This window comes from Chlorocebus sabaeus, chromosome 20 (assembly GCF_047675955.1).
Source record: "Chlorocebus sabaeus isolate Y175 chromosome 20, mChlSab1.0.hap1, whole genome shotgun sequence".
NCBI lineage: Eukaryota > Metazoa > Chordata > Mammalia > Primates > Cercopithecidae > Chlorocebus > Chlorocebus sabaeus.
The window spans coordinates 75860130-75875141 of NC_132923.1; the positions used below are offsets into that span (position 1 = coordinate 75860130).

General features: G+C 42.1%; 1 long non-coding RNA gene across 2 annotated transcripts in view; it reads left to right on the forward strand.

Moving 5' to 3' along the window:
• Positions 1 to 15012, forward strand: part of LOC103224710 (uncharacterized) — a 144168-nt gene that overhangs the window by 117705 nt on the left and 11451 nt on the right. The window contains exons 1-3 of one of the 2 annotated variants that reach the window (XR_005241215.2): positions 12875 to 12989; positions 13104 to 13243; positions 14789 to 14962. This is a non-coding gene — a long non-coding RNA (uncharacterized lncRNA). Of the gene's footprint in view, positions 1 to 12874; positions 12990 to 13103; positions 13244 to 14788; positions 14963 to 15012 lie in introns of those variants that run through there. The other variant, XR_012089643.1, reaches the window with a different exon arrangement.

Here is a 15012-nt window from a genome sequence, read left to right on the forward strand (position 1 = left end):
GATTGAAATCAACTATGTGTCTCCCAAAACACAGGAAGTCACACGTGTTGTTTTTTCAATATTTGTTGGATGAATAATTCTTAAGTTCTCCTTGTATTACTTAGAATAAGGGTCCAATGCAGGCTTGTTGAATTAAACTGAATTTAATCCTTTGTCATAGACATGCTGAGGTGGTTTGTTGTGTCCCTACCCAAATCTCATCTTGAATTGTAGTTCCCATAGTACCCACATGGAGGTGTGGGAGGGACCCAGTGAGAGGTAATTGAATCTTAGGGATAGTTACCCACATGCTTCTCTTCTTGTGATAGGGAGTTCTCACAGGATCTGGTGGTTTTATAAGGGGCTTTTCCTCAATTTGCTCGACACTTCCCCTTCCTGCCATCATGTGAAGAAGGACGTGTTTGCTTCCCCTTCCACCATGATTATAAGTTTCTTGAGGCCTCCTCAGCCATGCAGAACTGTGAGTCAATTAAACCTCTTTCCTTTATAAATTACCCAATCTCAGGCAATCCTTTATAGCAGCATGAGAATGGACTAATACAGTAAATTGATACCAGGTAGTGGGGTGCTGCTGTAAAGATACTTGAAAATGTGGAGGCGACTTTAGAGCTGGTTAACAGGCAGAGGGTGGAAGAGTTTGGAGGACTCAGAAGAAGACAAGAAGATGTGGGAAGGTTTGGAACTTCCTAGAGACTTGTTGAATGGCTTTGACCAAAATGCTGATAGTGATATGGACAATGAAGTCCAGGTTGAGGTGGTCTCAGATGGAGATGAGAAATTTATTGGGAACTTGAAAAATAGTAATTCTTGCTATCCTTTAGTTAAGAGACTGGTGGCATTTTGCCTCTGCCCTAGAGATCTTCAGAATTTTGAACCTGAGAGAGACAATTTAAGGTATCAGTGAAAGAAATTTTTTAAGCAGCAAGGTGCTCAAGAGGTGACTTGGGGCTGGGCACGGTGGCTCATGCCTGTAATCCCAGTACTTTGGGAAGCTGAGTCAGGCAGATTACTGGAGGTCAGGAGTTCTGAGACCAGCCTGGCCAACATAAATTAACTGGATGTGGGCAGGGTGTGGTGGCTCATGCCTGTAATCCCAGCACTTTGGAAGGCTGAGGCAGGCAGATCATGAGGTCAAGAGATCGAGATCATTCTGGCCAACATGGTGAAACCCTGTCTCTATTAAAAATACAAAGATTAGCTGGGCATGGTGGTGCACACCTGTAGTCCCAGCTACTGAGGAGGCTGAGGCAGAAGAATTACTTGAACCTGGGAGGCAGAGGTTGCAGTGAGCTGAGATTGTTCCACTGCACTTCAGACTGGTGACAGAGCGAGACCCCATCTCAAAAAAAAAAAATTAGCTGGGTGTTTTGGTGCACACTTGTAATCCCAGCTGCTCGGGAGGCTGAGGCAGGAGAATTGCTTGAGCCTGGGAAGCAGAGGTTGCAGTGAGCTGAGATTGTGCCACTGCACTCCAGCCTGGGTGACAGAGTGAGACTCCATCTTGAAAAAATAAAATTAAATAAATAAATAAAAGGTGTGACTTGAATGTGGTTAAAAGCATTCAGTTTTATGTATTCACAAATATATTGTTTGGAAATGGAATTTATGTTTAAGAAGGAAGCAGAACATAAAAGTTTGGAAAATTTGCAGGCTGACAATGTGATAGGAAAGAAAAATCCATTTTCTGAGGAAAAATTCAAGCTGGCTGCAGAAATTTGCATAAGTAATGAGGAGCCAAATGTTAATTACCAAGACGATGAGAAAAATGTCTCCAGGACATGTCAGAGACTTTCACAGCAGTCCCTCCCATCACAGGCCAGGGGGCCTAGGAGGAACAAATGGTTTCGTGGGCTGAGCCCAAGGCCTTGCTTCTTTGTGTGATCTCAGGACTTGATGCCCTGCATCCCAGGCATGGCTAAAAGGGGCCAAGATACAGCTGGGACTGTGGCTTCAGAAGGTGCAAGCTTTTAACCTCAGCAGTTTCCATGTGGTATTGAGCCTGTAGGTACACAGAAGTCAAGCACTGAGGCTTGGGAACCACTCCCTAGAATTCAGAGGATGTATGGAAATGCCTGGATGTCCAGGCAGAAGGTTGCGGCAGGGACGGAGCCCTCATGGAGAACCTCTGCTAGGGCAGTGTGGAAGGGAAATGTGGGGTTGGATCTCCTATACAGAGTCCCTACTGGGGCACTGCCTAGTGGAGTTATGGGAAGAGAGCCACTGTCCTACAGATCCCCAGAATGGTAGATCTGCTGACAGCTTGCACCATGCACCTGAAAAAGCTTCAGACACTCACTGGCAGCCCATGAAGGAAGCTGGGAGGGGGGCTGTACCCTAAAAGCCACAGGGGCGGAGCTGCCCAAGGCTGTATGAGCCCACCTCTTGCTGGATTTTGGACTTGCATGAAGACTGTAGCCCTTCATTTTTGCCAATTTCTTCCATTTGGAACAGGCATATCTACCTAATGCTTGTATCCCTATTGCATCTGGGAAGTAACTAACTTGTTTTTGATTTTACAGGCTCATAGGTGGAAGGGACTTGCCTTGTCTTAGATGAGACTTTTGACTTGGACTTTTGGGTTAATGCTGGAATGAGTTAAGACTTTGGGGGACTGTTGGGAAGGCATAATTATATTTTGAAATGATATCAGGACATGAGATTTGGGAAGGACTGGAGATAAATGATATGGTTTGTCTGTGCCCTCATCCAAATCTCACCTTGAGTTGTAGTTCCCATAATCCCCATGTGTTGTGGGAGGGACCCAGTGGGAGGTAATTCAATCATGGGGGTGGTTACCCCATGCTGCTGTTCTTGTGATAGTGAGTGAGTTCTCAAGAGTTCTGATAGTTTTATAAGGGACTTTTCCCCCTTTTGCTTGGCACTTTTTCTTCCTGCCATCATGTGAGGAGGGATGTGCTTCCTTCTCCTTCCACCATGATTGTAAGTTTCCTGAGGCCTCCCCAGCCATGCAGAACTGTGAGTCTATTAAACCTTTTTCTTTATAAATTACCCAGTATTGGGCAGTCCTTTATAGCAGTGTGAGAACAGACTAATACATATGCCTAAATATCTAAAAAGACTTGAAAACTGACTGAATTGTTAAGTTCATGAGGGCAGGGATGGTGTGCCTATCTTGTTTAATATTGTTCCTAGCAGAATGACAAATACTAAAAAGTATTTGTTGATGAAATAATGGATTTATTTTATCCTACCCTTAGGAAGTAGCAAACTCAGGTAGCTGAGACTAATTCTAGAACCACTTTTTATGACGTTCTCTAGAGTGGACAGCATTTTTTCCCTGAGTACAACTAACAAACCAAACGTCAGGAGGGGAGGTTGTCATAAGTCATTCACTCCCTTCCTTCATTCATTTGATGAATAAAATTCCTTTTTATTTAGGATAGAGGTAGAATTTTTTTGATCCTGAGACTCTGGTGTAGTCTTTGAGTCCCCACAATCACTAGCTCAGACTGACAGACATGTTATCTTTCTTGCTTAAACACTTTCCTTAATACATGGCATCTGGTGCCCTTAAACGCAAGTACATTCCCACATGAGAAAGTGGCCATATTTCAGCTGTAGTGATGGGGTGGGCAGTGCTCTGTCAGATCAATTATGTACAAGACTCATCTTCTCTAAGGTTCTCTTAATTTTTTTTTTCTCCTGACAGTTCACCTTGTGCCCAACCTTCTGTCTCCCCCAGTCAGACCTGAAGATGATTGCATGCCACTGGCTGTCTTCCCTCCTGAGAACATGACACAAAGGAATGCTCCCTGTCAAGTTCTTCATTATCCTTCTGATGAATTTCCCCTGATTTAAACAAGTTGGTGGTAGACAGACCTTTCTTGCATTTTCACAGACATGCCAGGAGGAAACCCAGCGTCTCTCAGTTGCCTTTAAATATATGAGGTAGTATCTCATTGTGACCTCAGTTTTCTTCTAGTTCACCTCATTTTCTATTTCTTCTGAAGTAGTAATGCCACCTTGACCACAGTGAACAGGGCAAACCACCTCTGGGGCTTTTTAGAAGAGCAGGGAGTTCTCTGCCAGTGGCTTCTCTCTTCTGTCTGGGTCAGCCTGGGCAGTGGTCAGGGGAGCTGTCTGGCTTCCTAGCAGGCGTTGTTGTTTGTGAAACTTTATAAAACCCTCTCCTGGGGTGTGCAGAGGAGGTGACGGCATCACATGCTGTTATTTCAGTGAAGTTTTTGTAGTCTGACTTGGCAGAAGCCCGTCAAAACATAATGAAAGCAGCTGGCAGGGGGTACCATGTGGGAGTATCAGAAAGGCAGCAGCTCCTGTCCACTTCCAAAAGTGCAAAGTGGCAAGTGAGGTCAGCAATTTCCCCAATTGCATTCAGGATGTGGATACTTCTTCATGTAGCTCACTTATACCTGATCTGAGCCAACGTTATTGCTCCATCTGAAGTCCTGCAGTGGCCTCCCCTCTTGTCTCCCGGAATCCTCTTGTCCCCTCCACACAGCAGTTAAAATTACGTTTTAAAAATGCAAATCACTGAAAATATTTCAAATGCTTCCATGGCTTCCTTTCTTAATTAGAATGAAATCCAATTTCTTGTGATGGCCTGCCAGGCCCCTGAGACTTCACTGCCCCTCCTTTCAGGCCTCCTCTTCTACCATCCCCTCACTCATCACTGCAGCCTCCTCCTCTTCTGTGGAGGCACCAAGTCCATTCCTGCCTTATGGCCTTGGCACTTGCTATGTCTCCTGCCTAGAAGGTGTTTCAACCAAACCTTTGCAAAGTTAGTACCTTCTTGTCCTTGAAACCTCAGCTTATAGGCAGCTTTCTCAGGTGAAACCTACCTGACCACCCAATATAATGCAGACTTGCCCATTTTGCCCTGGTTTATTTTCTTTATTGTACTTCCCTCTTGCAGGACTCTTCTTATTTATCTCATATTTTCCTCTATTATTATCTGCTGTCTTCAAAAGAAATTGTTCTCATGACAGCCTTTTTTGATCATCACTTTGTATGTCCTCAGGGTTAAAAAAATGCTTGCTGTACAGTCGGAGCTTAATAGGTATTTGTTGAACATTTGAATGAATGGATGTAGTCTTTGCATTCTTTTGTGTCTTCTTAGACTGCCACCTGTGTTTTTCATTTATGCTTTCTTTAAGATGTAGTTGATTAGAGTTTAGGACCTGGATTCTGACAACAGTGTGTTCAGGGTCCCATTTTGCTGCATGCTAACTGAAGAACCCTTGGGCAAGTTAACGCTCCAAGCCTCAGTTGACTGATCTCTGCAATGGGGATAATAATCACAGGGCCAACTTCTAAACTGGTTGTGAAGTTTAAATGGTGTACTATTTGATTGACACCTGACACACAGCAATTGCTGATTAAAAATAAAAATTTGGCCAATTTATGCAGGGTAGAGTGTATTCAACTCAAAGCCTTGAGAGGAAAAATAGAGGCCCACAGAAAATTTTTAATCACAGACCTTGGTGCTAGAGTTATCTGGATTGTTTTTTTAAAATTTATTTTATTACAGGGTCTCACTGTGTCACCCAGGCTGGAGCACAGTGGTGCAACCATGGCTCCCTGCAACCTTGAGCTCTTGGGCTCAAGCGATCCTCCCACTTCAGCCTCCTGAGCAGCTAGGACTAGAGGTGCATGCCATCATGCCCAGCTAATTTGTGTGTGTGTGTGTGTGTGTGTGTGTGTGTGTGTGTGTGTGTGTGTATTTTTGGTAGAGACAGGATTTTACCATGTTGCCCAGGCTGGTCTTGGCCTTCTGGGCTCAAGTGGTCCTCCTGCCTCAGCCTCCCAAAATGCTGAGATGACAGGCCACCATTTGAGTGTCTTCTTTACTTTTTGTTTCCTTCTTTGTAATGTGAAGAAAATTATACACTCCTTGTAGGGTTGAGGTGACGATTAGAGGTCATCCTTACCAAAAGGCCAAGCTGGTGCCTGGTTTTGGGCACAGTAAGCAGCAGCCACTCTGACTGTGTCCTCGCTTCCTGGGTGGTGAGATTTGCAGTGTGGAGAGGAAGAAAAGGGAAGCAGACAATCTAGCAATCTGTGGAAATTCTTTTTGAACGCTTTGATAAGCTCAGGCCCAAGGGCTGTCTCATTTGACTTCCTCTTACTCACCTTCCTGTCTGGTTGGCAGTCACCAGGCTGGAAGCCATGCCGTGGCCCCTCACTGGTGGGTCAGTATGTTTTATTTCCCCTCAGTCCTCTCTAATGAAAAGCACTCGCATCCAGTAAATCTTTCCTTTGCTCTTATTAAAGCACTTGATGTTGGTTATTGAGGTCTGTTCCAAGCTAGGTAAGAATCAATAAGGCGATCCACTTAATCACTTCAGCAATCAACAGGCTATTTTCTTAGCTTGCACTCTGGCCACTGCCTGCAGAAATCCAGGGGCTTATCAGGCCCTTGTAACCCAGGGAGCTGCCTGGAGACTTTCCCTTTCATTTCCCTCCTCCCTGTCAACCTCATGAAGTCCCAAGTGTTCTGAAACAGCCCTGCCCTCTGCTTGGTCTCAGGGCTGTGTTGGGTAAGATAATGACAAGCCTGTGCTTCTATTTGTACTCTTGCCATTAAGGGCTCCAACTCTGTCTGGGCTGTAGGCAGTCGATACCTGATTACAGATAGTCTCGTTTTGGCCATTGTGGCTTTGCACACCTGGGCAGGGCAACTGCTTAAATGAGGGTGACACTATTCCTACTGGGCCAAGCCTTTCTCCCACCTCAGTATTCAAATTTCACTATCACCGGGAAACTCCCAGGAAAAGGATCAGTCGTTTGCTCCTTGTAATGTTTTGAACATAGGTTTACTCTAAGGCATGCTATACCATATTCAAGCTCTGTCCTGTTTTCCAGACAGCCTGTGATCTCCTTAAAGACTGGAGGTGTCTCTTAGTCATCTCTGCATTATCAAGACCACCCCAATGCCTGACCTGCAGGAGCTCAATTGCACTTATTGAAAAGAAAGAAGGAAGGAAGGACAATAAAAAGGAAAGGATGAATTTTTTTTTGTAGTCCTGGAAAACAGCATGGTTCTAAGTCCTGGCATTGCCAATAATTGCTGGGTGACCTTAGACAAGATAAAGAATTTGTTTCAGACTCAATTTCCTTATCTGTCAGTGAATTAGATAATCCCCCAAATTCTTTCCAGCTCAAACATTTTGTAATCTTATGCCTGTAAATCTATGGTTACCAACTCTTTCATACCCAAAGCCACTTTATATAACAAGTATTTTGAAATCTCCTTTTGCCAACATGAAATGAAATGATTCAATATTACAACCTACCTTCATCCAATTAGGAAAAAACAAATACTCTAACTCTAATTTAAATGGGAAATAAAAGGAAAACAATTTATGATAAAATAATACATATTCCTTTATGTAAAAGTATGGCTAGTACCAGAAGATATGATGAAGGAGTCAGAACTTCACACTACTCTGCTGAATCACTTTGAATGATGTGACAGTTACAAATGCAGAATGATGCAGGTAGGTTACTTTGGTGCCTCATATGCCACAAGAAGTACTGATGTCGTTACAGTTCTAAACTAGCAGCACACAACATTTCCAGAATTGACATGGTAGTTATATTCCTGGAAAATTCAAGATATGTAAAGCAAAGGTAGATTTTAAGCTCAGATAATTTAAAAAACAGGCTTTTCAGCCATATAAGTATCTATGGAACATTCAAAAGCTCTCTGAGAAGCAGAAAGATTCTTCATAGTTCAGAACTGTCCGTGCCATTGAAGATCTCTGGAATCCTTGGCTCCTGCCCACTATGAACCAGCAGAGCCTCCTTGTACCAACCAAGAACCTGCCCACCTACCAAATATTAAAAACGCTATCCACAAGGTGGTATCATTTCTTCCAGGAGCTACTGCTCTAAGCTTTAAAATGTTCTGTGCAGAGCAGGCTTCAAGGACGAACAATCTGCGTAGTCATCAGGGCTCCCTGCTCTTTGAAGGATCATGTGCTTGAATGCTCTGTCGTTACTCTCCTGAATTTCTTAATGATTTTTGAATAAGGGTCCTTATGTGTTCACTTTACAGCAGGCCCTGCAAATTATGTAGCCAGTCCTGGCTATGTATTATGACAGGATTGCTGTATTCCTAAGCATCTGAGAGATGTTTAGTGTTGAAATGACTAGTTTCCTTTGCCTAGTTGTGCTTTCTTTTAATTAGCTGGGATATCCTTAATTACTTTAATTAATCAATTTGTTCATTTATTAAACTAATACATACTGAGCTTCTATTATACACCAGGTAGACTCTGGAGTCAGAAGACCTGAACCGCGATCCTAAAAGAGCTTACAGATTCTTGGATTCTCTGACTTTAAGATGGAATTATTAATAATAACTCTCTTTACTTATTGTACAGAATAAGTGTGTATTTAAAAAGATATAGCATTTGGAAGTAAATTGTACACTATGACATAAATGTCAGTTGCTAATTTTATTATTGTGCTACTCTTTTTATCTTTGAAGTAAAGTTTTCTACTTTTCTTCATTTAGATATCATGGAACATGATGCTCTTGGCAGGACACCAAATATCAACTTTCCTACAAAAATCAGAAAACAGAGTAATTGGGTTCAGCAAAATCTTTCAATTTGGGTGTTACTAGTGTAGACTTCATGATAACTCAAAATAATTTTATCAAATTTAAAAAAAGATATGTTAAATTGAGTTTGTCACATAATCATGGAAGTTTTGGGCTGATATAGACTTCAAAAAATTATCCAGTGCTTAAATCTGCTATAATATCCCTACTGAGTATTTCCAGAACCAGCTTTGGTTAATTCCTGTGATGTGTCCTTTGGAAGCATGTGTGCACTATGCTAGGAACATTTAAAAAAGCAATTCAGTACCTTTGTATGTGAATTACAAATTATTCTCATCCACTCATTAGAGCAGGGCAGGGCAGCATGCCTTCTACTAGGCAATACTTACTTAATTTAGTTGTATTTTATAGTAACAAAATTTCTCTGAAAAGATATACTTTATAATTCACACTTTTCACAAATTCAGCTCACCCCAAACACCTACTTTTTTAATGGTAAGGTATTACCATATTATGAAGAAATTTAAAATGTAGGGAGTGACTTTCACAAGTATTAGAATATACTGGGATATAGTTAGTTGGTTTGGAGATTATTAAGCAGCAACAATTTGCGCTTGGGAGGGAGATGAAAGCTGGTCTTGCCTTAATTTGTTGGAGTCATGGGCTGAGTCACAGTAAGGTCCAGGCACAGGGTCATGTCAAGGCATGATCCTAACTCTGTTATCTACAGGAAGAGAAAGGGCCATTATACTTTGAGACTGGGATTCTTTCCTTTGTAGTAGCTTTATGAAAATAGAATTGAGAAGAGTCGCATTTTCATATGGACTGCTGGCTGTATATGGTTTGTACGTGAGAATTTGAAAATGGATATCTTTTGATAACATTAAGAAAATGACAGATTTTATTTATTTAGATAGTTTTATATGCAAACCTACTTATATACATATAGATGTGTGAGCGAACACGTGTGTTTGTAACAGGAGGCATGCAGAGGTGAAACAGTTATGCCCTTTGATAATACCAGGTGTGATGGGCTATTGAATGGTTTCCTATTGGAAGGACTCAAGCACCTTGCAAGCAGAAAGTGACTCTCCCTGTCCAAAGGGGTGTGAAACTTCTCCCACTGCGGAACCTCACAGGATAGAGAAACGATACAGCTCTCTGAAAGGGTGGAGTGGCAGGGGGTTCAGGTTAGGGAACAGGGAGCTGCAGGAAAATGCTGAAGGTGTTTTCAGAGTATGTTGGTGGGAATCAGAGTTTTCCCTAGAAATAAATTATTTAACGCTTGGAACCTAGTGTTTAAAGACTGAGTTCTAAGAAAGTGTGCAGGCAAAGACTAAGGGCTGTGAAGCAAGAAATGAGCATTCCTGTGTGGAAAGCTTGGGACAGAAGACTCGGGGGCCACAGGAAACACAGAGAGACTGTTCTGTAGCCTCATTAGTTGCACGATTCTTCAACAGACCCGCACCAGACTCACCGCGGAACGCATTAAAAAAATGCTAATTCCTCAGCCCCGCTTCAGGTCTGGTGATTTTGGAATATGTGGTTTTAAGCAAGCTTCCTGGATGATTGTTAGTCACACTGAAGGCTGAGAATGAGGAGGAATGGAATAATCATTGGAGTAATGCCTGTCTGCTCTCTATGTCTTCTATGAGGACAAGGACTGGGTCTTGTTCTGCAATGTTTCTCCGGCACCTCATTCAGCCCATCGACCATCAAAACCATTCAATAAATAGTTTTTGAATAATTAGATGAATGAATGAATAAAAGGAACTATAAACTGACATGATAGCCCACTCCATGCCTTTTATAATTCTTTGTCTTTTGATAGTAAAGGCCACAGGTTCTAGTTCGTATTTAAGAAGGGAGTTAGACATTTTTAATGAAATCCATTTGATGTTTTAAAAAATCCTGCTTCTAAGAGCTTTAAAGTATTGTTATATATAGGTATCTTGATTAGATGGATTCTTGCTGACTATTACAGTACAGATGCTGGCGCTAAGAGTGGGGAACTCCAGGTGTGTGCAATGTTAAGAATTCTTTGTTAATTAAATTTGTTTCTGTCTGCTGTCTATTGCACACCTAGCTAGAGGGATTTCGGGGAAACATGTATGAACTTACAGTTAAAATCTGGAAGAAAGAGTTCAAAGACAGAGCACATCATATTGTGGTGGTTTGAACATCTTTCAACTCCCTCCCTGTTATGCAACTGAAGGATACAGTGGAGCTGCAACCTAACCCCAAACCCTTCTTCCCCAGACAGAGGATTTTTTCATAAAATCCACTCAGGCCCTTCTTCTCATGTTCTCCATACACTTCTCACCAGAAAAAAGAAATCATTCATATCTAACAAAGGGTCTTGGATTCTTCAGATAGTTTCCATTATAAGCTTTTGGCACCGTTATTACTCTCAGCTCAAGTTACCTTTCTGATCCCTCTTCTTTCATCTGCTGAAAATGGATTATTTCCTTATTAGCTCGAAACCCTTACTGTTCACTGGAAGCAGGCCTGTGTATGAACAATGCTACCCCTGGCATATTCCTGAAGTTCCTCGGTTGTTCTGAAACTTGCCCTTAAAGCAAGCTTTCCTGAGAGTGGAATGACAGTGTCTTTTCAGGAAAGGGCTGCTATCACCAGAAAACTTTCTAGACCCTTGCCTTGAGAAAGCTGAGCACTGCCAACAAGTGCTGGAAACCATAACAAAGTGTTTTCTGTGAAGGAGATGTCTTATGGGTTGGCTCTATTTGGGGTTCATGGGTCTAAGAGGCACAATGAGGAGACTTGGGAGTCCTTCCTCCGCAGCTTCAGCCAGAGATTTTCCGCTTTGAACTATTTCATCATGGAAATTTGACTTCTTGGTTCATTTGGAAAAAAAAGATCTACTTCCTAAATATTTTAGAAATCACTTTATAGACTATCTCAAATTTGAAATATTTTCTGAGGTTCTTTACCAGGGTTCATGGATATTATTCAAGGATATTTGAATTTAGATGAGAAAATAAATTATGCCTTTATGTTCACTAATCTCTGAAAGAAATTTATCATGTCTGCTAATTATGATGGAGAGCAATAATATTAGCAATGGAGAGTCACAGTAATATTAGCAAAAACCAGGACTTTGTCATCACTAGAAATCACAGATATCTTCATATCACATTGCAGTCATTGAAGATGTCTTGAAACATTATTTACATTTACCACTATCTTGAAATTCTGGTAAATATTAATCCCTCTAATAGAGCTTGCTTTGTGATGCATGAATACAGAAGCACTATTCTTGCTATAGCACACTATTTGAAATATTTTGATACATGGATTTGGTAGCTATCTATTTGATAATGTGTATATATTTGATCACAACATACATAGTAACTTTAGTTGCTCAATGCACTTTCTTCTTTTATGTATTTAAAATACTACTCTGAAAAGAGGTCCATGATTCACCAGACTGTTAAATGGGTCCATAGCATAAAGAAGTTCAGAACCCCTGAAAGCAAATCAGGGTCTGCATTTTGTGGTTGTAGTAGCTAATGAGTTGTGAGAAATAAAAAGAGCCCTTGACTTGAAATCAAGAGGTCTGTGTTTGAGTCTCAGATCTGCCACTTAACAGCTAAAGAGCAAGTCATGGGCTGCTTTGAGCTCCAGTTTCCTTACTGTTATAGGGAAATAGAAACAATGGCCACCTTGCGGGTTAATTGGCAGGGTGAGATCAATGGCTTAGGATCTCTTTGTCTCTGGTCTTCCTAACTCAATTTTTAAACATCATACACATGCATGCATTTTTCTTTTGAAATAGAGTCCTGATGATATTATTCCACCCCTGCCTATAGGATATAGTCCAGCACCTCAGCCCAGCACAAAGTTCTGGAACCTTCTCCAACAGTGCTCCCCACTCAACCACTTCAGCCATAAGGAGCTTTTTATCATTTCCTTATCACATCATCCTTTTCCTTCCCTTAAGAACCTTGTCCATTCAGTTGCCTGTCCTTGGAATAACTGTTCCAGCTTTTCCATTCAGAAAATGTACACTCAAATCGTGCCCTTCTCTCTGCAGCTCTTCCCCTGGTTCTCTCAGCAGATTCCCTCTTCCTCAATGCTCCCAGGGACGTGCTCTGCTCCTCTATTATAACATTTGACACCTGCTTATATTAATTCATTTTTACCATGTTTGATTCTCTCATTCTCATTTATATTATGATTTTTTTTCAAGCTTGGGATATGAAGCTGCATTAGGGAGAAAGCTTGCACAGCTTAAAAAACACGTTGATATTATCATCACATTGAGTGGATGTTGGTCATTGTATTTCTTTTATTTTGGAATTCCAGATACCGTGAAAGGATTTGAGGTTTTTCTTTGCGAATCCAAAGATGGCATTTACAAAAGGTGGAGAAGCAGTTCCCTATTGAGGGACATGCATACAAAAAGCAGATGACAACACATGTGAGCATTTCCCATGTGCATTCTGGGGAGGCACAAGCAGTGGAGCCTTGACCGGGGGTGGGCATTTTCCTTCAGAAGTTCCAAAAAGCCTTTCTCTCTCTCCTTCTTTTTCAGCCCATAGAGTTCCCAGGGAAGAATGAACCCAGATTCTTGACCTGCAGAGGTGGTGTACTGCCTGGAGAAGTCACTGGCTGGCAACCGTGCTATTCTGTCTGTCCACCTAACTGTGGGCTCCCAGATCACCACTGCTATGGGTAGGGGGCTGTAGGGTGGGCCTGCTCGGGCTGACAGGCTAGCTGTGCTCCCATAGCAGAGGTGGGAGAAGGAAATCACATCTGGTGTGCAGCTATGTCGTGCCAGGCACTGTGCTGTGTATTGCACACATCTCAAACCTTGTGACAAACGTGTAAGGTATTTTTTTACATATTACAAATGAAGGAACTGGGCTCAGAAAAGCTGCATTATTTGCCCAAATTGCAGCAGTAATGCTGAATCCAGGTTAATCTGACTCCACAACCCATGTTCTTTTCACTACATTCCCATATCCTTGTTCCCCCTACTGTCCTCACTGGTCAAGGTGAGCTTGGTCTTCCACAAACAGGCTAGAAAAGTATGCTTACTTATCTTTAACTTTATGCTTTTAAACTAATTCTTAAAAAATCTTCTCTGGATAAGTCAAAGACAATGGGAATGTGTATTTCTAATACATTAATTATACTACATTATTGGTTTACACAATGCCATCACTTCATCATCTTCTTTGACACAACATCCCCCTCCCCTCTAGTTTATAAATGAGGACGTTGAGGCACAAAATGGTTAAGTGACTTGCCCAAGGGGGAGATTTGTCCAATCATAAAGATGGGCCTGAACTTTTTCTACTTTGCATTCTGACTTGAAAGGCAGGAAACATATGCTCAAGAGGGAGATCTCACAAAATTTCATGTCAGATTGTGCTCTCGCTAATTTAATCCTGTCATTCCTGGTTATATCCCTTTGGAAAAACCACCACCAATGCTTTCTCTTTTGATATATTTACACTAAAAATATTCCCTGTACAAACCACCTCACTCTTTCACAAGGAGCTGACTTGGCCCTCTCCCCTGAAGTGGGTTGCACATCCACCTGGCCCACCCCCCAAGCTCACTCTAGCTCCCTTCCAGTTCGAATTTATTCAGAACCTCCCTTTCTAGGAGGAAGCAAGGAGGGGGCAGTTATCTTTGTGGACTTGGGTCCTCCTGGACCCTTTGTCCTTGTGGTCATGTTTCAAAGAGAGTTGAGGGCTCCCCAAAGGGGAAAGATTATTTAAGTTTTGTAAATGCTGCCCTCCAAAAACCACTCCACATAAATGTTTCATGGCTTAGCCTCTGTAAGGCCAGAGCTGGAACATTCAGCTGTGAGGGTGTTTATATTTGTGGAACTCTCTTGAACATTTGCTGCGGGTTTTAAACAGCTGCTATGCTGAAGCTCTGGGGATAGGAAGATCATGAATATTCAGGTGAAGCCACCAGAATGAACAGCCGTTAATAGAATAAATGCCTAAACAGTTGTGTAAGGCTTATTAAGACCTATTGGGGCTGAGATAATAAATTCCCACTCTGACATGTTGCAACTACTGTCGCTTAAACACTCTGGACCACCTCTTCTGAACTGAAGGAAAAAAATGATGTTAGTTCTCTGCGCGAACACAAAGAAACACCTGGAAGCCTTGGCAAGGGGATGAGATTTGGCAGAGATCTTTCCGTGTACCGATGCATCCTCAGGAAAATGATGTGCCATTCATTGTTCCTGTTGTCAAGGTTATCGCAATCGACTCCAGGCTGGAACGGGCATTGCTCTTGCACTGAAGAACGTCTGTCCTGACTCCCTCAGAGTGCCTCAACATCAACTGAGAGCCACCATGAACCTCTGGGGCACTGAGCCTGGCCACCAGCATCTGCACCCCAGCCCATATGGCCTGGGCCTCTCCCTTGGTAAGCCTCTTCCAACAGGGTATCAGAGGAACCAAACACACAATTACATT